The sequence below is a fragment of the Gopherus flavomarginatus genome, chromosome 9, assembly GCF_025201925.1.
Source record: "Gopherus flavomarginatus isolate rGopFla2 chromosome 9, rGopFla2.mat.asm, whole genome shotgun sequence".
NCBI lineage: Eukaryota > Metazoa > Chordata > Testudines > Testudinidae > Gopherus > Gopherus flavomarginatus.
Window position 1 is genome coordinate 68,200,738 of NC_066625.1, and position 25,742 is coordinate 68,226,479.

A 25,742-nucleotide genomic window follows, 5' to 3' on the forward strand; every position below is an offset into this window, starting at 1 on the left:
GCCTCACTCAGTTACACTTTCAGAAAAAAAACTTCATCTCTGCAGTCTGGATTTAGCAAATTTTAATCTAGTCTCCCAAACAACGGAACACCTCAGCTCTGGCTTTTCAGACACCAACCTGTACAACAGAGGCCACACTTACATCAAAGTCAAAAATAAATTTGTTGCACAGAACCAAGTAACAGAAAGTTGCAAAGCTATGAGAAAGATAAAGAGCTGGTACATGAAGTAATGCCTGTACTTTGAAAATCTCCATTATCTGTGAGGGCACAGTACCTTTCAAATTAATCCCTGAGACATGATAATTCTGAGCATGTTCAATGGCCATATTTTAAAGAGCTACTTGTAATGGCCCTGCCTGGATAACTACAGGTGGTAGTAGGGATACCTTCTTTCATTTGCTGGTATGTGTATGCATGCACATATATTGCTTGGTTTTTACCTCTCTCCATGCTCTCAGTGTTCTGCATCCTTTCCATAGGATATTAGTGTTGGAAGGGACCTCAGAAGGTCCTCTAACCCAACCCCTGCTCAAAAGGGGACTAATCCCCAGACAGATTTTTGCCACAGATCCATAAATGGCCCCCTCAAGGATTGAACTCACAACCCTAGGTTTAGCAGGCCAATGCTCAAACCAATGAGCTATCCTTTCCCCCTCTCGCAACTTACCTAAAATAATACTCAAAAAAATCTCTTTGTCTACTCAGTCCAAACTCCTAGACAGGTTCACGACCCCCCTTTGTCCTAGGCTAGGCCTTATCCTTACAGTTATGTTAACTGAAGACTAAGAGTTCACACCTATAAATCTCAATGAAGTGATAACTCAATCCATAACAAGGTCTCACCAAACTCATCTATAGAGACAGTTAATGTGTCAGAAAATAATGTTTTTTTTTAATGTTTAAATGTACGTACTTTGTACCTTTTATTTTTTAACAAAACATGACAGGAAATAGACATTGCATCTCTTCAAACACACCTACATTATTCTCATAATAAATTAATTCACTGTTAGCTTAACCTAAAAGTTTATGTATGAATGTAGAGTTGGGAAAGACAGAAATGGAATTTTAACAATGTGCAATTATAATTATTTTTTAGTGGCCATCATGAAGTACATTAGAAAAGTATCATTAATCACCTTGTTGTACACCCAACTGAATTCCAAATGTTACAGCTTCTAAGTCTAATATGATTGAATTAAAGGAAATGCTCAGTAAAATTTACAATGGGTGGTGTGACACATATTACTGACAACCTGCAATTGTCCTGCAAACAGAGGGACTTTTTAAAAGAGAGACAGGAGTATTTGAGCATTAAGGTTCAACAACAAAGTCTTTCACCTCACGTAGATTACACCTTCACTACAGTACGCTGCATTTTCAAAAGTAGGAGATTTATTTTTAGCACCATTCTTCCACAATGGTATATCTTTTACCCAAACTAAATGAAATGCAGTTTTGCAAATCAGAGCCATTTCACATTTAATAGGGACAGTCCATTAACACATTTCAATAACAATATTTCAGATAAACAATTCACTTCAACATATAGCTGAAACAATCCTTTGGCACAGATGTGAAAATTCTACACCCCAATACATAAAAAATTTCTTATCTCTGTAAAGTAGAAATAGCATAAAGGCTGTTTTCCATGGGCTTCTCTGGCACAGAAATAGATTGAAAATTTAAATTAAACATTACTTTTAGACATTTAAAATGTATTTAATTACATTCTTATGTTAACACCTGGAAATTCCCATATACTGAAGTAAAACATCTCCTATAAAGCAAAGGACCAAATAATAACTACTCCATATGCTACAGTCTGGTAAGAACATACCATTTAAATAAATGCCGGATAAAACAAAACCATTTAGGTCATATTTACACAGCAAAGTGTCCAGCTTTGTATGAATTACTGATACTCTTATTTAACAAACACTTGTCAGAGATTGTAAGAAACATTTTTAAAGGAGAAAAATGATACTATGATTTAATGCTGCTGTTGGGAATTAAAGTACCATATCAACGATGCCCTTGCTTAATTTCTATGCTGTTCTCCTGAAGCCTGTGTTCTGGTGACATAAGCTTAACATTAGCCTGTCATTAACAGTCAAGAAGTACACCCTGTCATTAAGTGGGAAGACAAGTAATGTTTTTCCTTCTACGTGCTCTTAGACATTTGTCTGCTGCAATTTTGCTATTGTCATGACACAGCTAGGACTGGTGCAGTATCTCCATATCTATTTAGTTCCCAATAACATGCATTTTTCCTTTTTAGAAAACAACAAGTAGACATGCTTGTATAATACACTAATGGACTAGTAGTTGTGGAAGATACCTTTTATAATGTCAAGATTAGATTTAATTTGTACATAAGCAGAAATACATAAGAGTTTACATAATTAACATGCAAAAGGTAATTACTAGAGTGTAAACATGGGTAAACAGTATGATCTACTAACTAATAAAGGGAAATCTAAATGGCTAGATTAAAAATAAAGTTGCTGTAACATTCTTACAAATCTCCCTTCGGAGATGCAAACTGCATACACAAAAGAGAAGCTCCCTTGGGGAAAATGTAAATCTAATATCAGGTGTACCCAACATCAGTTAGGAAACTGTGCAGCATTTGCATTTATTATATCATTGAGATGCTGAAGTAATATGAGACAATGTATACTGTCTAACATTTTAGAGAACGGCATTGTTATTAAGATCCAACTTTCTCTTAACAAGTTTGAAAGAAACATAAATCCAGAAATAAATCAAGATGACAACATCACTGGTCCATAGATACATTGTACACAGTTTAGTGACCGTTTTCAATGAACAGTTTTCTAACATTGCCTTCCTTTCATTTTGTAGGATACATTATTTACTGAATAAATTTAAATCAGAGATTACTAAGGCGCTAAGCAATAAAGGAAATTTTTTGGGTGCTGATCCCAATCCCATAATAAAAGTCTGTCAATTAACAAAAGCTGCTTTCTTTTGCACCAGCCATAAGGAAACAAGAAGATATTAATGAATAACACAACTATCAATAATGGTATCTTTGAAGTGCTAAGGTACTATAGATACAAATAGGAGGGGCAGTGTCATAAAAAGATGTTACACAGGCCACTCCATCAAAAGCTCAATAATCCACTCATCTAAGGCAGAACGGTAGAATCCCTAAAAGGCGTGTAGTGTCAGAGCCCAAATACAACAAAAAGCAGCAGATTTCTCACTACTGAGGCATAAAATTATGGGATTAGGTGCTGCACCATAACTTCTGCTGATACCCTGTCGTGACTCCGCTGAACGTTGAAGTGGAGTGTGCTGCAGTTTTAGAATTATCCTTAATATAAAATGTTAAAAGCAGATATGGGGCCCAACTAGAAGTGAACCCTGGATCTTAGTTTATAACATCACATATGAAATTAAGCTTCCATCAGGAATTCAATATTATCAGCACTATAAAATATTGATTTGAACCACACAATGATTGCCTTTTCACTAACTTCTGCTGCACTCATATGATGTTAGGTTTGTAATTAGAATCCAGTTTCTGCATTAGTCCAAATTTGTGACAGTGAAAGCAACCTAATAATGATTTCCATAATAAATTGTTAATAAATCCCACTCATTTGTCTATATCAGTGGTTCATAAACTGAGGTTCATTGACCTCTGGTGGTCTGCAGAGCTTTTGTAAATTTTGTAAGCATAGAGAGATGAATTACACAAATGAATTTTCTTATATTACATTTAAGCTAACGCTTAAGCTGTCACAGGAATATGAAATAACAAATGGGAAGGAGATGATCATCACAATTGTCAGTGAGATGTAAGGTGGCCCATGAGATGAAAATCTCTATCAAGATGAACTATAAAATGAAAGAGTTTGGAAACCTCTGTACTATATTATATAATCTTGTGGGTGCAATTTGATTTACTACGGTTTTAGTGTATTAGTATGAAAGTTGGATTTCAAAGTCATTTTCTCCTTGCTCATTCAGAAGTCTTATATTATCATCATATAATTCCAGTACAACACAACACAGATGCACTGAATAGCACTAGATAGTCTGATCCCACTGTACACCAGTGTTTATGCCTGATTATCTAGAAAAGTGTTTCCCAAATGTGGGATGCCGCTTGTGCAGGGAAAGCCCCTGGCAGGCCAGGCCACTTTATGTACCTTCCCTGTCCGCAGGTCCGGCCGATCGTGGCTCCCACTGGCCGCGGTTCGCTGCTCCAGGCCAATGGGAGCTGCTGGAAGCAGCGTGGGCCGAGAGATGTACTGGCCGCTGCTTCTAGCGGCTCCTATTGGCCTGGAGCAGCAAACCGCGGCCAGTGGGAGCCATGGTCAGCCGAACCTGTGGATGCAGCAGGTAAACAAACCGGCCCGGCCTGCCAGGGGCTTTCCCTGCACAAGCGGTGTCCCAAGTTTTGGAAACGCTGATCTACAGAGAGGTACAAAACAGTCTAGCAAGTTCAGTTTCTTAATTAGATAAGAAACACATTATTAACTTATATACACAGGCCCCCAAATTCTCTCAATCAACAGTCTCTTTAGTCTTACAGACATACCATTGATTAATACTTAAGCCTGTGCCTAGAATGTTTCCTCATGGGGGTCATAAATCTGATCTGTAGGCATTAAAATTTATGGTGCATTCTTTAAATATGTCTTTTTATTTACTCCTGTGCAATTACTTACAGTTAGCGGGTTGCACATGCAATGGTGGCCTTATTGACAACTCTCTATAACTACAGGAAACAGCTCAGCTATACTATAATGAGAATAAGTAAGAGTTTGTGAAAAGTTATATGCAATGTATTAAAAAGGGGTGAAAACCTGGCTCCATTGAAATCAATGGCAAAATTGCCATCAACATCAAGTTGCTAAGATTTCACACTTTTGGAGAAGAAAATCAAATTACATACCACAACTAATATAATCCCTTATTAAGGACTTCACCCTTGCAATCAATACCAGGTATAGTGCTAGAGCTTGTTGAATTTATTCGTACTTTGATCAAAAAACTTGCCCTCTATAATTTTTCATTCTTTCTTTTTGTCTTTTTTTTTTGAGCAGCTCAAGCATTAATTGCTTAGTTATACATTTTATTGGAGGATTAGTAATTTCTCTGGAAAAACATAACTTTAAACAGCTTTTAAAATGAAATTATCTGGGAGCACAAATCATGTTGTTCAATCAGAAGTTATGGGCTTGATGCATGATTGTTGAGTGAAATTGTACAGCCTGTGTTACATGAGAAATCAGGTGAGGTGATCAGAATGGTCTCTCTGGTTTTAATCTTTATGAATCTGTTAACTTTTGTACCATGGTAATCTGAAAGACAGCAGGTACACACTATAATGAAGGAGAGCATTTTTTCACATAACAAGTGTAGCAAAATACACCTCTCCTAGTAACAAATTGTTTTTCAATTTGATGTAGAACTTCTTTTGATATTAGATGTTAGTCAAATTTCCCAGGGGCCAAACTTGTAATGGATCATGTAAACAACATGGCACATGGACTGCTATTTTGTGAAGACTTGTAAACATATTTGTAAAATAAACACCAAAACACAAAGAAAAAAAATAAGACTAAATGCTTTACAAGCAAACACATTTTTTAATTAAGGGAACTGGCTGAAGGCTGGAAAAGTAATCTCAGTCAAAATGTGAAGCAATATTAAAATCTAAAACTAATACTATGAGACAATTCTGAAAGGGCTAATGTACAGGAATGCTGAGTTTTCAACTTCTCTTATCAATGACTTTACCATTTTATTGAACAAAATGTCCACTACAGCATAAGTAAAATAATAGTCAAAATTCAGATTCCCTTTAAGTTAATGTGACTACCTTGGTGGGTCCTGCACTTATTGACAGATTTGCTCACCTCAGTGATCCTCTCCACAGTCTGGATCAATTCCTCCTGTGTCTGATCAGGAGTTGGGAGGTTTGGGGGGAACCCAGGCCCACCCTCTACTCCAGGTTCCAGCCCAGGGCCTTGTGGATTGCAGCTGTCTATAGTGCCTCTTGTAACAGCTGCATGACAGCTACAACTCCCTGGGCTACTTCCCGATGGCCTCCTCCAAACACCTTCTTTATCCTCACCACAGGACCTTCCTCCTGGTGTCTGATAACCCTTGTACTCCTTAGTTCTCTACCGTCTCAGTCTCAGTCTCCTTATGCCTCTTGCTCCCAGCTCCTCTCACACACACTTCCTCTCCTCTGACTCCCCCTCACCTGACTGGAGTGAGCTCCTTTTTAAACCCAGGTGCCTTGATTAGCCTGCCTTGATTGGCTGCAGGTGATCTAATCAGCCTGTCTGCCTTAATTGGTTCTAGCAGGTTCCTGACCACTCTAGTGCAGTCCCTGCTCTGGTCACTCAGGGAACAGAAAACTACTCATCCAGTGACCAGTATCTTTGCCCTCTGCCAGACTCCTGTACCCCACTGGTCTGGGTCTGTCACATTAACAAATATATTTAATGTAGGCTAATCTGTGATATTTAAGCACTTCCCTACATTGTGGCAATATGGTGTTGCACTGCCCCCACAAAGAACACTAGGTGGTAGACATTCTGTTGTGGGGTAACATTAACGTGCCTGATCAATTCACAATTTTCAGATGGTTATAACTATGGTAAATCCAATTCAGTCTTTTTAGGAACTATTCCTCAGTAAGGACTATGCTCATGGGAAGTTTCAAACTTTAGCTGTTTTTGCTGTAGACCCATTCCTTAAACAGCGTGGTCAAACTTTCCACAAAAACATATCTCCAGCAGACCCCAGGCCTGGGAAATTTCAGCCCCAAAGCGGTACAGTGGGAAACTCATACTCATAGATTCGTAGACTTTAAGGTCAGAAGGGACCATTATGATCTTCTAGTCTGACCTCCTGCCACAGAATCTCACTCACCCACCCAGTCCTGTAACAAACCCCTGACCTATGTCTGAGCTATTGAAGTTCTCAACTTGTGGCTTAAAGACTTCAAGGTGCAGAGAATCCTCCAGCAAGTGACCCATGCCCCATCTGCAGAGGAAGGCAAACCCCTTCCAGGGCCTCTGCCAATTAGCTCTGGAGGAAAATTTCTTCCTGACCTCAAATATGGTGATCAGCTAAACCCTGAGCATGTGGGCAAGACCTGCCAGACACCCAGGAAAGAATTCTCTGTAGTAACTCAGATCCCACCCTATCTAGTGTCCCATCACAGGCCATCTAACAAGTTGTTGAGCAGCGAGTTATCCGAGTGGTTCCATTGATGTCAATAAGATCATCCATAGTAAGATTACCATATGTCTGGGTTTTCCCAGACATGACCACTTTTTTGATCCTCCATCAGGATGGATTTTTCAAATAAGAGGAAATGTCCAGGACTTTTATGGAACAGATGTTTCAGCTCAGAAAGAGCTGTCTCTGTGCCCTGATCGGTCCCTCTCCTTCATCCACAGCTGCCAGATCCCACCCACCCTGGCCTGATCTGGCCAGTAAGCAGAGCCACCAAGCGCCTCATGTCGAGGATGCCTGCCCTGCCGAGGGGCCTCAGAGGCCGGCTGGGAAGGGTGACAGGGCCAGGCCCTGGATCTCTGCCCTGGGGAGAGTCCCAGAGGGAGGCGCTGACTGATGGGCTGGCGCTGCATCCTGAGCCTGTGCCAGCCACCCTGCCACCATGAAAGGGAGCGTGACATTGCCCCCACCTCAAAAGTGAAGCCCAAAGTACCTCCTCCAGCACATCCCCCATACTCTGTCTTAGTACACACACACACACACCCCTCCAGCACCCTCCAAATACCCCCCAGCAGTGCCAGCACCCCTGAACTGTACCCCCTTGAGTTCTCTCTCGACCTTTCTCCACTCTGGCAATGTCCTCTATTTGGGAACTTGAAATATGGTAACCTTAAAGTCCATGGGACTGACAGATCACCAATGGGAGTAAGGGCTGCACAGTTAGGTCCTGAATGTTTAAAAAGTTTATCAACCCTGTGAAAACAGGAGACTAGAAGCTGATTTGCAGCTGTAACAATAGCTTGATAGTTAGATAATGTATCTACAATATACAACCATGCAGTCCAGCTGTCTCATATAATAAAACTTAGCATTTAAATAATGCTTTGCATTTTCAAACATTAACTACTTTTGTCGGGGCTAACATAACATTTCTGGATGTGCAAAACTAAGAGGCTAGTTTGAGTCCAGCTGGAAATTTTGTGCTAAAGGAACAATCTAAAGGCTGAAGTTGGAACCAAATTCGCTGTCATTTTTGAATATATATATGTTAATTACTGCAAAGGGTAATGTATCTGTTGTTCATTTTTCACTTAAGAATATTTAACTTAAAATAAATGCTTATTGATAGCCTATATATTTAAAATCCAATTCTTTCCTGCATGTAAATAGTCCACAGATTAGATAGATAATTCCACTGAGTCTCCAAAGAATTTTCCCATTGGGGTTGGGAGCAGGGGAAGATAGAGTCTGTCACCCTTGACTCCATTAAAGAAACAGGGGTTCAGCTCCAGAACCCATGAATTCCCTGAAATTGGGATGGATCTTAGGGATCTGCAGTGATCAGGGACGCTGAGGTGGAAGCTCAGTACTGGCTCGGCAGAATAGACAGACAGAACACATGACCCAGCCGTCCCTCCTCCTCCCTCCAACCTTCTCAACATGCATCCAGAACAAAATGGATTCCATTGAAACAGTCTGCACCCTAGCCAAGAACTGAATCCACCCTTGTCCAGGTACTTCAGCAGATATATTGGGATTAATAACACCCGCTTCATTTTTCATAAAAGATTGTTACAAAGAGGAGGGAGAAAAAATGTTCTCCTTAACCTCTGAGGATAGGACAAGAAACAATAGGCTTAAATTGCAGCAAGGGTAGTTTAGGCTGGACATTAGGAAAAACTTCAGAACTGTCAGGGTGGTTAAGCACTCAAATAAATTGCCTAGGGAGATTGTGGAATCTCCATCATTGAAGATTTTTAAGAGGAGGTTAGACAAACACTAGTCGGGGATGGTCTAGATAACAGCTAGTCCTGCCATGAGTGCAGGGGACTGGATTAGATGACCTCGAGTCCCTTCCAGTTCTACAATTCTATGAGTCACGTTTGAAAATAAAACAAAATAGTGACACCTGGTGATTTTTCCTCACTTGCAACTGAAAAATATGAGCTAGTGAGCTCACTCCATTCACCAAACAGAGCAATACTATTCGGTTCTTAGAAACAAACAATTAGGGCTAGTTTATGACATCTTCACTTACAGAGAGAGGTACCTAAATCCCAAAAGTACTCCCACCAACTTCAGTGAAACTACTCATGAAAGAAAAGGCATCACAATTTGTTATTTCTGAATCAAAACAACAAAGTTAGTTCTAACTTCACCCTCCTAAATCTCTCTCACGATTGTACCAGTCCACTGAAGCAAAATTAAAATACAAGTCTAAGCTACCATATGAGATTCTTGAAAATAGATGGTGAGCTTTTCCCATGTGCTCTGCACCCAGAATCTATCAAACACCGTTTACAGAGAGGGGCATGTTGTTGCTGACATCATTACAAACAGAAGTAAACAAAAAAGGAATAATTTTGGCTCCTATTCCACTAGAAAAAGATGAGTGAAAAAAAAATCAACACTTGACAAGAGAAGAAGAAAAGAATTGGTTTAAAAAAAAGAAAATTCTATGTTTCAAAGAGAGCCTTGAAGTAATGGAGACTATATATGTAAAAATCATAAAGAAAAATCAGTTTTCATTACATAATCTCCATTTACCAGTCCACCTCCTCCTTTGCTCCCTCTTCTGTGGGAGCATTGACCTTCATCATTAGACCCCAAGTTCTCAGAGAGGTTGCTCCAGAAGTACCTGTAACATGTGTATTGGAAATGTGTATATGGGAAAATCCACTCCAGGCCTGGTATATGGTACCAGAAGCCATTCATTACTAGAAGAACCAGGAAGACAATAATTACAAGTCTGGAAAAGCACCATATATACAGAACATCTGAAAGAGTCTCCATTAGATTACAAAGACCATTGTATTGGTGAGTCAAAATGGGGCCTTTGGATAGAGTGGCATTAAACTGCTTTACATAGATTTTAAAGACAATTCCTCTATATTTTTATATTGGAACAATTAGATTAAGAGTGAGAAGAGAAAACAGACTCTGCTTTTTTCTCCCATGTATCCACTAATGGCAGTAAAGGAGCCACAACCTGCAGACACTATGCTAGGTACCACTGTGGTGCGGGCTGGCCCCTATCAGCCCCAAATGAACAAGTCAAACAGTAGCTCTGCTTATGTATAGGGAATGGGGTGGAGGAAAGAGGAAGCACCTTTAGCTCTCAAATCCCACTCCCTCCCACCTATTATAAGCCTCACATTGCTCACCATCCTATCAAATCCCCATCCCAGAAACTGGGGTAGGCATGGGGTCTGCTCTTAAAGTTTCTTTACTACCCTGCATTGCCTTTGAGAACACAAGTACAACTGTAATAATGCCCTGGTCTTTGTGAGGCATATACCTAAACTGAAAGTCTTCTACAATAATAAATAAAACAAAGGTTCACAATAACACCAGGGTACCTCTTTTTTTTTTTTTAAATAGCATAGGGACAGTAATGTTGCTCCTGCTTAGGAAATTCACGCCCAATGGAACTTCAAATTGTTTTTAAATTGTCAGTCGTGGGCCCACTGCTTTTCAGTGGAGCAAAACCATGACGATCACTATAGAGCAGCTCATCAAATGACTATATGCTGTAGTTTAAACTTTATTATTTGTTAGAGTTTAACATGAAGTTTACTTTCTAAAGAAGGAAAAACAAAGATTTAGATCAATCACATCCAGCTACACCAAAATAAATGAGATTGTTTTCTGGTACAAAGGGCAAAAGGCCAGTTCTCCTTAGCATCAGCTGACAAACTTTGTTTCCTGCCTAAGGACATTAGTCAACATCCTACGCAAGTCTTGTCACTCAGGCAGTGATAGTAGTTTTAGCAGTTAGCAGGTCCTCTAGATGCCAAATCAAAGCAGCACTCTTTGTTCTGGAACTTTGAGAACTGCATTTGTGTAAATGCATGTAATCACAGTGCTTTTATAATCATGGTAATAACACGCACAAATTACTTGTTCATATCTGTTTATGCTATTTGGTACATTTGCGCCTGTATGTTCAACAAAACTAGCCAGAAATGGAATTTTGACATAAGGATGAAGGGGAGATGCAGTTGGGTAGCATGAAGTTTACCTTTAGATGCAAAAGCTTGCTTATATCAGTGAAATTGAAAAATTCTGAGAAACGTAATTGAAAGTGTGTTTATTGTTAAACAGGATGGTGGCTACTATGCAATATGGAAGATCAGAGGAAATATCTATTGTTGTTTGTGACTATTCAGATGGCCTTTGGGTTTGAATTAAAATATATGTAAATCCTGGAGGCTTCAAAAATAAAACAACTGGGCTCTGATCTTGCAAGGAATTCTATGCAGCCAGACCCTTGCACCTGAATGGAGGCCCCAATAACAGAGGATGGAGCCTCGCTGAAGTTCGTGGGGCTTTGTGTAGCTGCAGGGCTCTGTTGTGTAGGGTTTTTTCATTCATCCAACAGTCAGCTGAAACAACACCTCGTGACCAATCACACATTACAAATAATCAAAGCAGGCAGTTTGTGAACAACCTGTAGTATGAAAAACATTTGTCTGAACTATATCATCATCGTGGCAAATCTCAAAAGGACATAGCCTCCATGCAGACCAAGCACTATCCAGATTGATCTCTAACTAGGTCCTTAAGGCAGTCTGGCTGGAGGTTTAGTTTATGGTATCACTGTGCTTATCACACCACTGAAGCTTTGGGCAACCATGTGATTGCCAGCCATATATCAGCTTTCTTTGGTAAACGCACTTTGTAATTCATTGGCCTTCCATCCTGCCAATGGAGGTCATTTGTATGTTTCACTATGCAATCTTCATTGCTGATCCTGTTTTGCTACCTAATACACAAAGACAAAGACACCATTCTGCTGCACCCACATTTCAGTGCAGTACAATAGAGTTGGTATGCCCAGGGTTCTACAGATCTGCAGCTTTGTAGCAAGCTTGATGTCATTCCCACAAAGGCTGCAGATGGACCCAGAACACAGCAGGAGCTACTACTATATGAGCGTCCATATAATCTGAGCAATATTGGCATCGTCTGAAGTATATGGAAAATATGTAAAAACACTGAATACATTTCATAGCAAATGAGGCTGGATTGTGGATGATTGCAAGCCCTCAAAATGGCAGCATTTGTCTGATTTTTGGTTGTGTATGCAATCCACAATATTTAAGGGTTGGGAAAAAGATCAGGTTATTACTTATTTTGCTCAAACTAGTTTATCCATCCCTCACAACCTAATGATAACAATACTGTTGGAGTTCACTATTGCTAACTTCAATGTAGAAGTTTTACAACTTGTGCTATTTTCTCCTCTATCTGATCCCTACTGCCAGTGGATGATGAACTGTTCTCTTTACCTTCAAACCAGTCAGCCTGGACATGCTTCTAACAGGCAACTTTATGTATAAGAATCTGTCTGCAGTCTTTTAATTCAGTTTCCCCCTGGGAGAGAAGTTTCTGTGGCGAGAAGCACAGCAAGAACATATTCCTCTGATGCCTTAATGCACTTTATCAAAGATTTGCCTGTTACCGTGGCTAGCAGGCTGCCCATCAAACATACTGCAACAACATACTGAAAGGCTTCAAAGTGCCCCTTTATTCACTATATTTTAGCAATTGTTGGTAATCCTTTTAGAGCATCTAATACTATATGAAAATGGGGTAAAGTTTCTCATTGCAAAGACTATTTGGTATTGCACAGACATTGGCATTTTTCTGACAATAATTCTGAAGTACAGAACCTGCGAAGATAACTCACGTATTATTCTGTAACTCTATTCCAGGTCTCATTTTTTGGAAGTTAATTTGTATTTTACATACCTTCTTTATCACACAACTGCTATTGGAAACTGATCACCAAACTGTTCTGATTTCTACTTTACTGAAAAATTGGATCAAGTTTTCAAAAGCATCTAAGTGACTTAGGCACCCATGTCCCATTTTCAAAAGTGACAGGAATTTAGGAGACCAAGACTTATTGACTGTCCAAGTGACTTTGGTGCCTAAGTCACAAAAGGTATATATATACTGCAGTTGGAGGTGTGATTGCTGCACGGCTTGGCATGTCTGTACTAGCTTTAATCTACCTATTTTGGCTAAAAATAGCAATGAAGATGTGACAGGACGGGTGTCAACATGGGGTGATTGCTGTGGGCCCTGTACATGTACTTGTGTTCCTAGCCCATGCGGAACCTGTGCCATGACATCTTCACTGCTTACTTAGTTGTGCTAGCTAGATTAAAACTAGTACACGTATGCCAAACTGTATTGCAGTTGAAACTCATAGGCCTGCTAGATGTGGTGTTCTGTCCCATCTAGTGGCACTGAGACTACTTAGAGAGAGATTAATGAATCTGCTCTACAGCCTTAGCTAACAGCCATATGGATTTTAGATCATGCAGTAGAGCAGTGGTGGGCAACCTGTGGCCCACGGGCCACATGTGGCCCATCAGGGTAATCCACTGCCGGGCTGCCAGACATTTGTTTACATTTGTACGGCCGCCCACAGCTCCCAATAGCCACGGTTTGCCATTCCCAGCCAATGAGAGCTCAGGGAAGCAGCGCAGGCTGCAGGGACATGGTGGCCGCTGCTTCCCGCAGCTCCCATTGGCAGGGAACAGTGAACTGCGGCCACTGGGAGCTGCGGGTGGCTGAGCAAATGTAAACAAACAGTCTGGCAGCCCGGCAGAGGATTATCCTGTGGCCCATCGCTGCAGTAGAGGCTCATGCACTAAGCTCCAGAGGTCCTAGGGGTCTGTCAGCATTACACAGTTACACCTCCGATTGCAATGTGGACATACCTGTAGGTCCCTTTGAAAATTTTACTCAATATGTAACATATTGACTGCTGTTTCAAGTGAACATCTTATTTATATGGGTTTGCTAGAATATATTTATAAAATCAACACAAAATGAATAATAACTGACAAAGAATATGCCTCCTAAAAGTACACAGATTAGATGTCAGATATAGAGTATGCCAGCACCTTTCTGCAACTTTCTGGTACTAAAGGATACTAAATCTCTTGTATTGATCCAAGAGCTATTTGGAGAACAGGGACAGGCTGATTTGCTTTATTCCCTTCTCACCAAGTAGAAGAGGCTGCAAAAAGAATTACCGAAGTGACTGCAGAGTTTGTGAGCAACAGCCAATTCTTTTGTTTGCTCCAGAAAAATATAATAGTCACAGTGACATATTTATACACTGCCTATAAATGCTTTATAAACTACTTTTCTATCCACCTCAGTGTATGGTAGCCAGCTTTTCCACTCACTGCCCAGTGTTCATTAGAAAGTGAATGTGTTGCAGATGCTCCATGAGGAGTTGAATGCACTGCTGCTTGCTAGTAGTTGCTTTTCCCCACCAGAGTATTTCCTCTAGAATAATGAGGCCAGTAGGAGATCTGCCAGTGAAGATGGTGAATGTGTCTGTGTGTCATTACATATCATAGTCATTATTTGATTGTTAGCAGCTGGATACATTATTCCTTATTTTCCAGCATAAAACAGTAGTATGGTATGGTTGCATACTCTTAGCAGTCGCCATGTTGCACCCCAGAAATGATTGCTATACACTGGTAAGACTTCATTCCAACACACTCCCTTTCTAACAACCACCTGTCAGTAAGTAGAAAATCTGGCTCTCCTCTGTGGTGGTGGATAGAAGGGAAAGTGAGGAGGGACAACAGAAATAATTACAGGGTTTTTGTGAATTTTGTTACCATTTGTTTCACACAGCTTACAAGTCCTCAAAATTCAGCTTTATATGAACTACCAAAGACTGCACATTTAATTGCATCTCAGACAGTCATTTATTTTTCAGTTAAAATTCAGAGAACTGAAAAATTTCCTACATTCAGTATTTCTCACGAAATACCATTGCAGATATCTTCAGTGAATTCTAGCTTGTGGAGAGTGTACAGCAATCCTAGATAGCTCTCTCACACACACACACATGCTGTATAGTACACAGACACATACCAAGTAAGGCATGATATATAGCTAGGGATGTATGCACTCTGGTTCTGTATGCATAAGCGGCACAGGGATCAGTACTGGCATTCATGACCCATCACACACCCTGTGGTTCAGCCATGAGACCATGAGCTGTCACAGTCCTAAAGGGGCAAGCAGCAGGTGGTCATCCACATAAGAGCCATCTTTCATTGCTTTGGACTAATCTGTCTCAGCTCTGGCTCCTCATAGAGGGACATGGGCCTATCCCACAACTGTGCAGCCAGAGGTTGATGTATGCACCTCCTGAGCTGCATCACGTGTAGTGGGCTCCTCCTTTTGTCCCTATTACTGTTTATGGAACTGCGTGCACCATTTCCTCTCCTCTCACTTAGACTTCATGGGGAAGTAGCATGTGCCCAGGAGAGAAGCGGGTCAAGAATGTCTGTGACCTAAGACTGGAATTTGGGGGAAGTCAGAGCAAGGGAAGCAAGCATGAGACCCAGGGTATATTGATTATCATTGTTATTTCTTCTTATTATTATTATGGCAGCACACAAGACAATTGGCTGTCTACCAGGATTCCATAGAGCACCTACAGCGTTACTGATGTCAGTAACTTGTGTGCTTACACTGTATATGGTAATAAAATAAGAATTCAAAGCTCAACATTATCATACTGCTAGGTGAACTACAGAGAAGGTCACACATTAAACCAGGCTTGCCATTTCAACACCAGTGCTTGGGAAAACCACAGGAAGTGCACCATTTGCATGCCTTCTGAACCATCTCCCTACTAAATCTAGTCTCCTGAAAATAACTCTGCCACCAGTGATGTAATAGAGGCTTTCAGTGCCAGTTATCAAAATTATGTTCATGTTAAATATTTTCAATTTAGCTATTTTCAAAATTTGCTTTCTGCAATTATTCCCTAAACTTTGCTTAACATTTATTCTTGCTCATAACTGCTTAATTCTCAGACTGTTTGTTTCGATAACATTACTGCCAGCAAACTCATCCACTGGAATATCTGCAGAAAATGAACATAAGGAGGAGTGTAACACAGCCAAACCACAGTTAATTCAATTTTCTATCTGAGTGAATATTCGTGGAATTTTTTTATTTCAGGTACTTTCTCTGCTGTTTTTGGAATACAGTGCTTTAAAATAATTGTGTAAGACAGTGGTGCTCAACCTTCTTACAGGGAAGGGCCACATATAGCACAACCTTGCATGAGCCAAATGTTTTAATAAGATTGACAGTCACCTGTATTGATTTATATGTTAAGTTTAGCTTGGTTTTTTTATGTCTTTAATTAAGTTGTTTCTATGTACAGTATTGCCTAGTTACACACTTGTGTAAACTAAAAGGATTTAAACATGATGACAAAATGGTGATGAATCGGCCAGTGGTATCTTATGTTGAAGTACGCCACTGGTCTTATGAAATGCTCTTGTGGGCCACGTACGGCCTCAGGCTGTAGGTTGGGCACCCCGGCGTAAGAGAGAATTTTTAATGACCACTTGCCTACCCTGATGCCCTAAAAAAAGAAACTTGGATAAAAGTATCACTCTAAACTAATTTCCCATTCTTTACAAAAACTGAAAAACTGTAACATTCCTATTTCTTTGGAAGCACCTTCTGAAACAGAGATAGAGTCTATTTTTCAAAGGCACACAAAGGGAAGTGAATGAGATTTTAGACACACGTAGCTTTAAATGGTACCATAATGCTAAGTGATAATAAGACTGATAAAATGGATTTTGGTTCATATTCCACTTTAACTATTTTTCTTCAGTGGCAGGAATACAGTGGTAAAACCTATCTATTTACACTGGGCTCAGTGCAGTGGCAGTGCCTGTTATATTGAACAGACCAGAGTGCAACTGCAGCAGAGTAAATGTTAACAATGAAATGTGACTGTCATATGGCAAAAAGCTATGACCCTCAGCAGCTGTTACTTCTACTAACTCACATTGTTATGCATTGAGCACTTTCATCTGTTGCAGAATAAATGCATGTATAAGCACTTAGTCAAAGACTGCTTCCTGATTAATTTATTGGGTACAAGAAGCCATGGAAAGTGTGCAGCATTTTAACTAAAGACATACGTGTTCAACACAATTAATCTGGTAATCAAATGTACATTTTATATAACACTTATAAACCAAATGAGATCTCAGTAAAAACACTCAGAGAATGTAGATATGATTTTAAAAATAAAGGGCAACAACAAATTTAAAATAAAGGCTACATTTTAAAACTAGATGCCTGATAGCACACAAGTCAAGAGAAGGGTGTGTCAAGGATCAGCTATGTGGGGTTTGAGAGATTTAATGAACAACAAAGGGTGGGGGTGGGAGTGGAAAGCTCCATACACCAATCCACCTTCTCAAAGTTAAACAAAATAATTGCAGATGTAGATCATGCTCAGTTACTTGTTACCATTTGCTATTAATTTCAGAAGTGTCAAAATATCTTCTCCCACCCTCTCCGGCAGTTTTTTTCTACAAGCCCACTATTTCCCCTCCCACCTCTTGTTCTTGTTCTTTTGAAGAAAATAAAATAAATAGAACTGCATCCAAGTAGAAAAAAAGCAAGTGATTCCACTGTAAGACTAATGTCTGAAGATTACTTATCAGCATTCAATACAATAGTTATAGGAGAAAGGAGAAAAACAAAAACAACAGAATTGAGCAGAGGAGGTGAAATGCTGCAGTATGAAGGGGAACAAAGAACCATTTCTTAATCATGTAGTGGATTTTCTAAATTCTTGTGGGCCCATGGATCCCCTTCCAAACTCATCCAGTCATGCAAAAGGCAGCTTCTACTGGAGATGAATCTGCAGAGATTCAAACACCTATCACATACTGTGGCTGTCTGATTTTTTTTAATCAAAGAATTTGAAAGAATCCTCAATTCATGTTGGGGTAGAGGAAAAAGACTAAATCTTTCTTCTCCACAGGAGCTCTCTGATGTTCATGAGAGTTACTGAAGGAGAGAACAGGGATACAAGATTCACTGTTTTGGTTAACCACCCCACTTCCCATATTTAAATTATACACCATACACTACCCTTCTCCCCATGATAATAAATGAAAGGTGACTGGATTTAGACATAACTCATATCACAGAGCACTAAAGTCCTCTGGTTCTCAAGTTCTGATACTTTTTGTTTAGTGGAGCTACAGGAATATGGGTGCTCTGTAGAGCTGGTCAGGAATTTCTTGACACAAGTTTTTCCATCAAAAATGCTGATTCATTGAAATTGAAACGTTTAGTGGCAATGTATTGGTTTTGGCTTTGATTAAACTTTCATCAGAACGTTTACCATAGTGCAGGATGGAATTTCTGATCAAAATGAGAGTGAGAGAGAGAGAGAGACTCACTCTAGAATAGCCAAGAGCTTGAATCAGGCAGAGCAGGGACTAGAGGCTGGGTTTCCCATATCCCTGGTGAGTGCTCTAACCACTGGGAGATTTTGGGGTCTCTTTCTTTCTCTGTGAAACTATTTTAAAATGTTTAATTTTTGTTCTAATGTGGATCAAACGTTTTTGAACCCTTGAATTCTCCATTAATGTCCAGCCCAGTACTCTGGGGTGTCAGGGTACTACACCACTGGGTTCTACTATTACGTGCTCATCGCCTGTAGCAGGTGTGTCTCTGTTAAATGTTTCTTTTGTTGTGGCTCTTGATTTTTTTTTCTTTGTCTGCAGCAAAAACTTCTGAGTGGCGTGAGATTTTCAGCTTCTAGCAATTCCTCCAGTTCCTCCCCACTTGGCAGGGTATAGTGTGGGTGATAGTATATGGAGGCAGAATGTGACCCACTCCGGTGATCCTCAGCCTGTGCAGTGGTCTCTGTAGGGCTGCGGTAGCAAACATAATTTAAAGCAGCTATTTGGCTTCTCTGCGTTACGCGGGGGTCATTTCTGTCTGCAGACGCCTCCAGGACTGCGGTAGAAGAATAGTTATGTGGCAAAAAACTATGATGCTCAGCAACTGTTCCTCCTACTAACTCAGACTGTTACACACTGTGCAATTTAATCTGGTGGAGAATAAATGCACAGACAAACACTCAATCAAAGACTGATTCATTATTAATTTATGAGTTCCAGAAGCCATGGAATAGTTTAGAGGCACCTTTCCCTCCCCATCTGAGGTCCTGCATATTTGCAACATGACCATGAGCTAGGATTTGGCCTCACATAACCCTTTTTGTGAAATGTCCAGTAGTTTCAGTGTTTTTAAAACCTTCTCTTTTGTGTTTTGTCCATTATTTCAATCTCAAGGAAACAAAGAAAGAAAAGACCAGGCATCTGAGTAGAATTTTGTACATTAGAACACAATTTATTAGAAATGAATATTCTCTATGGTTCGCAAATTATACTTAAATTATTTGCATGTTTTATCTAATGGTCTCAAGGTACTGAAATGAGGATCAATTCCAGGTACTTTAATAGGAATTTAAATCATTTCAGAACTTTTTTGCTACCCTGTGGTGGCAATCAATAACAAGCAATGACAAATCAGTTTAAAACTTTTTAATGCAATCTGGGTCCATGCCACTGCCGCATACAGTCACTGCTCCAAAATTCACAGCAGAAGATGACATGATCTCCACAAGAGAAGCAAACGTCATGGCTAATATCAAGCAGAATTGCATCAATGAATCATATTGCTGAAAAACCACTATGGTGCTGCTCCTGGAAACACGTGTTCATATACTTTAAGCACATGGGAAGTTCCGCTGACTTTAAGAGTTCTCTATCCATCTCTTGCTCTGAGTCACTAGAACACACTTCTTTCTGTACATAGCGCTCAGTATATTATTTTCAGCTTGAGACATTGCTAATCCATTCAGTGACTGATCTTCTGTCCTAAATAATATTGCCACGACTTCTGAGCAGTCAGGAGAAATTTGGAGTTTAAGGATTGGTTATTTCCTTGCTGGAAGAGCAATTTAGGGGAGAATTACTCTCTATATTTTCCCTAGTAATTTACAATTAGCCTCCTGCAACTCCTACTGTGATTTAGGAGAGATGGATACTGAACAGCAAAAACTGCAGCAAAGTTTACATCTTACAGAAATCTAAGGAGCAACTATGTTCAAATGTTCAGCCATACAGCACTTTCTTCCAAAAAACACTATTCCAAGTGCCATGAGATTTAAGTATCTTAGCACCTTCCCAAATACATTAAAATCCTTTGTAAAGATCACAGGCTTGGCCTGCATCAATATCCTCATCCCTTGACAAAGACATCAATCAAAGCCTCCAACCCAACCATTCCACCACACCTTTCAGTGCCGCAATTCTGGGTCCCTGACTAGGCCAAAGGGAGCTGTCTACACTGAATTTATTTCACCTATAGGGAACCTCAGCCCTTTAGACTGTATGTGCAAGTACAGCTGGTTGGGAAACAGAAAAAATAAAATAAAGTAAACTATGAAAATAACAGATTAGCTCAAAGAGATTAAATCTGAGAGGTCCTTATCTTTCCATAGAGATACAAAGACAAAAGAAGTATCTAAGTCCCATTTTCAGAAGTGACCCAGGCCCACATTTTTAAAGGTATGTAGGCATTACAGTGCCCTGTGTACAATGCTTAACTGATTTAGGAGCCTAAATATCATTTTCAAAAGGGATTCAGGCACTTATTCTAAATCCCATTGACTTGTCAATTGGATTTTGGCTCCAGTATTCTCAGAACATAAGAATGGCCATAGGCAGTCAGACCACTGGTCCATCTAGCCCAGTATCCTGTCTTCTGGCCAATGACAGGTATTTCACAGGGAATGAATAGTACAGGCAATTGAGTGATCCATCCCGTCATCCACTCCCAGCTTCTGGCAATCAGAGGCTAAGGACACTCAGAGCATGGGGTTGCATTCCTGCCTCTATTGGCTAATAGCCATTGATGTATCTATCCTCCATTAAGCTATCTAGTTCTTTTTTTAACCCTCTTATAGCTTTGGTCTTCACCACATCCCCTGGCAAAGCGTTCCACTGGTTGACTATGCTTTGTGTGAAGTAGTACTTCTTTTGTTTGTTTTAAACCTGCTGCCTATTATTTTCACTGAGTAACCCTTGTGTTATGAGAAGGAGTAAATAACACTTCCTTATTCACTCTCTCCACACCAGTCATGATTTTATAGACCTCTCTCATATCTCCTCTTAATCATCTCTTTTCCAAGATGAAAAGTCCTAGTCTTTTTAATCTCTCCTCATACAAAAGCTGTTCCATGTTGTTAATTATATTTGTTGCCCTTTTCTGTACTTTTTCCAATTCCAATATATCTTTTTTGAGATTTTCCCCCGCGGTGCCACATGGAACTGGGGTACCACTGAGCCCGCCTGACCTACAAGCCTGGGCTCCCTTTACACTGTAATACTGTGACAGGTTTTCAAGCCCCCTTCAGCACACATATAGGTAGGGACACACCCAGCTGCAGCTACATACAGATGCTGAGATCAGCTCTGCATGGGAAGGCTTCAGCTAAGGAACTGCCCAGCTAAAGGGCACACCCCCGTCTGGAGGGTAAACCCAAAATTATACCATCTTGCGCTGAACAGAGAATTGTACAATGTAAATTCATGAAATTCGCCCCGTCCCTCGATGTGGAGAGGAATATACACAGCTTTCTGCCACAAGTTATGACTCCCATACACACTAGTTTTAGATAAAGCAAAAAGAAATTTATTAACTACAAAAAGATAGATTTTAAATGATTATAAGGGATAGCAAACAGATCAAAACAGGTTACCTAGCAAATAAACAAAAACACAATCTAAATTTAATATAGTAAAGAGATTGAATTTGAGTAGTAAATTCTCACACTAAATGATGATTTAAGCTGGTTGCAGAGATTCTTAAGGGGCCAGCTGCCCTTGCTTGCAACTTAGAAACCCTAGGTATTCCTTTCACTGCTAGAAACTCCTCTAGCTTGGGTCTAGCACTTCCCTCCAGTTCAGTCCTTGTTCCTCAGGTGTTTTCAAAAAAGTCTCCTTTGGGCAGGGAGTCAGTGAAGAACCTCAATAATGTCACTCCCCTGCCTTAAGTAGTGGAAGAACACTGGTATTCCAAGATGGAGTCCAGTACCAGGTGATCTTGTCACAGCCATGACTTGGAGGCTGTTTGTAGTGACCTCAGGAAGGCTCCCCAATGGGAGATTATCTCCTTCTTCTAAGACCTATTGTTCTCCCTAATGGTCCTTCCCAGCCAGACATTTAGACTGAAAGTCTTTTGCCTAATGAGCATTCCCCAGGTGTAAACACATTTGTAATAGATACATAGACAATATTCCTAACTTCAGATACCAAAATGATATTTGCATACAAGTAGGACAATCATATTCAGTAATTTATAACCTTTTCAATGATATCTCACATGCTTTATCTTGCATAAAACACATCATCATTATGCCATAATCATATCATAATAATTTTACTATGAAGAATACGGGGTATAGTGTCACAGTGTAGGCATACCATGGATGTATGTAGTGGCATTATAATATTTTCTGTCTTTATTATCTATCTCTTTCCTAATGGTTTCTAATATTTTGTTTAGCTTTTTTGACTGCCATTACACATTGAGTGGATGTTTTCAGAGAACTATCCACAATGACTCCAAGATCTCTTTCTTGAGCTAATTTAAAACCGCATCATTTTGTTGGGATTAGGTTTTCCAGTGTGCATTACTTTGCATTTATCAACATTGAATTTCATCTGCCATTTTGCTAACCAGTCACCTAGTTTTGTGAGATCCCTTTATAACTCTTCACAGTCTGCTTTGGACTTAACTATCTTGAGTGGTTTTGTATCATTTGCAAATTTTGCCACCTCTCTGTTTACCCCTTTTTCCAGTTCATTTGTGAAAATGTTGAACAGAACTGGTCCCAGTACAGATCCCTGGAGGACACCGCTGTTTACTTCTCTCCATTCTGAAAACTGCCCATTTATTTCTACTCTTTGCTTTCTGTCATTGAACTTAGAGAATTTTTCTTTGGAATAGTAAAAATTTTTTTTCTAGTAGTCCAGTAGTAAAACTACTGTTTCTTAAGAAACAGCGATACATTATGCACAGATGGTTTAACACAGAGAAATAGTTTTAATACTGCAGTAAAAAGCTCTCTCAGAGAACATTCTCTTCTTCCTTCAGGCCCTGATTTAGGAAAGCATCTCTTCAATTGATTGGGACTTAAACATGCGCTTGAAATTAAGCATGTGCCTAACTATGTGCCTGAGTTGGGGACATAACCGTATGGTCCAGGAAGGCTACTGGAAGCCTCCTTCTCAAAATCATTGATGCAGCAGAGCCTGCTGCAATGCACCATGTCTTATCACATGCATTGTCTTTTCACAGGAATATTTAAATAATACTCTAACACTTTAATATTTGAATGAGATTTGAATTAGATTTTCATACTTTATTTATAGAAAGCAAATAAAACAGGTATTATGAAACTATATATCTTTATGGTTAGTGGAAATGGAGATTCAGCACTGTATCCTTAACATTTCTTGGTGTATTATCACAGGGCTCTGATAAATGTGTGGGTGTTACAATATCAAGACATGAGGCGCTTCCATTACAACCTTTTTTCCGCCTTTTTTGAAGCACAATATAAAAAAGTCCTTGGCTCTCATGTAAAAGGAAACACTCTCAGTATTGACAAAATAGTCAATAACTCCTCAAGGGTGAACAAATAAAAAATGTGAAGTATTTCTTTCACTAATATACACTCTTTATGTATTCGGAGGCTTAAAGTTACTGAATCTTGTGTTTTATCAGACAGACCTTAATGCAGTTCAATTCGCTCCATTGATTTTTGGAGAGGAAATGTTTTGCTCAAGGGTACTATTGAAAGGTTATCTGACTCAAGGTTTGATATCTAGAGATAAATTCGTTTGCTCATAAAACAGGACAAACAACATAGCTAGTCCTTTCTCATTTCAGAACAACATGGACTCAATGTATTGCTCTTCTTGAACTCAGACAGACGCATGTCAGAACGTATTTGAGTCTGACTGCAGTTTGCTTTTGCTGTATCTAATCATATATAATATGCATGTTCTTATATGGGATACACTCTACAGCATATATGTCTTTTCCTAACTGGATAATTTACTCTTTCCAATGTGGGAATAGTCACTGAAATATCATTTCCAGTCAAACATTCACAACAGGGCAAATGTATCGTACAAATGATACACAGGGAAATCAATGGTGTTCTACATAGGCATGGGTATTTTGCAGGTCAGAGGTCTGAACTTAATCATTTTAACATTTATCAAATGGACTGAGCACTTTACAGAAAAAAGTGACATCTACAAGGGTTTGTGGTGGTATTTGGAAAATGACAAAGGCTATATTATTTTGTATTGATTTCTAAGATTTGATAGACCCTTATTCAAAAATTTTCTAGCAGTAACACTATTCTTTTTTAATAACAGTTCCGAATTTCCCTTCTCCTCAGGTAAATACAAAAAGTGGTCCCCAAGCATGTATCTTAGGGCATGGCTACACTTGTAGATGTAGAGCACTTTGAGTTAAACCAGCCTTCGTAAAGCGCAGTAGCGAAAGCGCTGCAGTCTGTTCACACTGACAGTTGCCAATGCACTGGTGTGGGCACATTAGCAGCTCTTGCAATGGCCACAGAGAACAGTGCATTGTGGTAGCTATCCCAGCATGCAAGTGGCTGCAACGTGTTTTTCAAATGGGAAGGGAGTGGAGTGTGACAGGGAGTGGGTTGTGTGTATGTGGGGAGAGAGAGAAAGTGGGTTTTGGGGGAGCTGAGAGCATGTCAGCAAGCTGTCTTGTAAGTTCAGACAGCAGCAGACCTCCCCCTCCCACCCCGCCTCTCTCTGTCTCACACACACAGCATTCCACAGTAAAGGCCGCTTTGACAGTAATGGCTGTCAAATGGAGCTTTCAAAGGGCATATCCAAAACAATGACAAGAGTGGCCACTTGACTTAAGGGAATTATAGGAAGTTTCCGGAAGCTGATCAGAGTGCAATAATGCAGCACCCCATTCACACTGATGCTGGGGCGCTCCAGTGGGGGTGCATCAAACGTTATTTCTACTAGCCGAAGTGGAGTACCAGGAGCACTCTAGCCGTGGAGTCAGAGTGCTCTACGTGCCTTGCCAGTGTGGACGGGGAGTGAGCTAGTGCGCCCAGGGCTCCTTTAATGCGCTGTGACTCGCAAGTGTAGCCAAACCCTTAGTTATTAAAATATAAATCTAAGGCACAAGAAAGATGACATACCACTTTCAGCAAATGGTTGTAAGACTTCTCGCCTATAGCCAGTGAAGTGAAAAACACTTCACTGGCTATAGGCGAGCCATTACATTGTTTGAAGAAATATGAGATTTTTTTTCTATTTTCCCATTACAGACCTCATACAGTAATCAAATCTAATTTCTTCTTCCATAAAGTCATGGACATTTTTACTTTCTTGCCCCATGCAAGGAAATAGATTTTTGGATTGACATTTTTACATTCATTTTGATACTCATCTAGTTAATTATTTTAGTGTTCATAACCCATCTGTGAGTTTGTTTATTATACCTTGCTTCCTCCCTTCTTACTCCTTCCTCTACAGATATAACAGAATT

General features: G+C 39.8%; 2 protein-coding genes across 2 annotated transcripts in view; one reads left to right on the top strand and one right to left on the bottom strand.

Moving 5' to 3' along the window:
- RSL24D1 (ribosomal L24 domain containing 1) overlaps positions 1–25,742 on the top strand; it is a 922,223-nt gene that overhangs the window by 457,634 nt on the left and 438,847 nt on the right. The window lies entirely within an intron of this gene.
- Positions 1–25,742, bottom strand: part of UNC13C (unc-13 homolog C) — a 375,739-nt gene that overhangs the window by 162,134 nt on the left and 187,863 nt on the right. The window lies entirely within an intron of this gene.